At 42.6% G+C, this 720-nt stretch overlaps 1 non-coding gene across 1 annotated transcript; it reads right to left on the bottom strand.

Annotated features, from left to right (window-relative positions):
• Positions 1-218: 218 nt before the first annotated feature.
• On the bottom strand, positions 219-324 carry LOC145583489 (small nucleolar RNA R71). The gene has a single exon (XR_014100133.1). It is a non-coding gene; the product is annotated as a small nucleolar RNA R71 (small nucleolar RNA).
• Between the last annotated feature and the right edge of the window lie 396 nt (positions 325-720).

Below are 720 nucleotides of genomic sequence, written 5' to 3'. Positions count from 1 at the left end.
CTCGCTAAACCATCTAAAAGAGTTCGAAAAATATTGCAACACTATTGAAGTGAGTGGAATCTCCCAATAATTCATTCGCCTCAAGCTTTTTCCCTTTTCTCTCATAGGGCGTGCCTTGGAATGGTTGGACAAGGAGGTCAAACCCAATTCTCTAAGGACATGGGACGAAGTGACCAAGGAATTTCTATCCTGTTTCTACCCACAAAAGAAAACGGCGGAGGCTATAGCTTTGATTCAAGGTTTCAAGCAAAAGTCTAGTGAAAGCCTCTATGAAGCATGGGAGAGGTACAAGGAGTATCAAAGAGAATGTCCTCACCACGGAATTCCTACTTACCAAATTATTCAAATATTCTATGGTGGCCTAAGTCCTCAAGGAAAGCCGTGTCTTGATGGAGAAGCTGGAGGTCCCATCATGAATAAAACGGAGGAGGAAGTGGTAGACATAATTGAAGACGTAGTGAGGTACTATAGAGATTGGATAGATGGTGAAAGGGAGTCAACTAGCAAGAGTAGTTCTTCGGTGTACTCGATTCATCATCTTAATGCCATAAACAACTTGTCTTCACAAATGACAAACTTGGGGAAGGAAATGTCCGCTATCAAGGCAAAGTTGGAAAGTGCTAACTCCTAAGTTTCGAATCTTCCCTCCCAATCTAAGGGGAGAGGTATGTCTTCTAACTCTCAACCCTTTCCCTCTTCTAGTAACATGCCTAGTGGTTG

This window comes from Chenopodium album, chromosome 15, assembly GCF_948465745.1.
Source record: "Chenopodium album chromosome 15, dcCheAlbu1.1, whole genome shotgun sequence".
In the NCBI taxonomy this organism is placed as follows: Eukaryota; Viridiplantae; Streptophyta; class Magnoliopsida; order Caryophyllales; family Amaranthaceae; genus Chenopodium; species Chenopodium album.
This window is presented reverse-complemented; position numbering and strand designations above follow the sequence as displayed.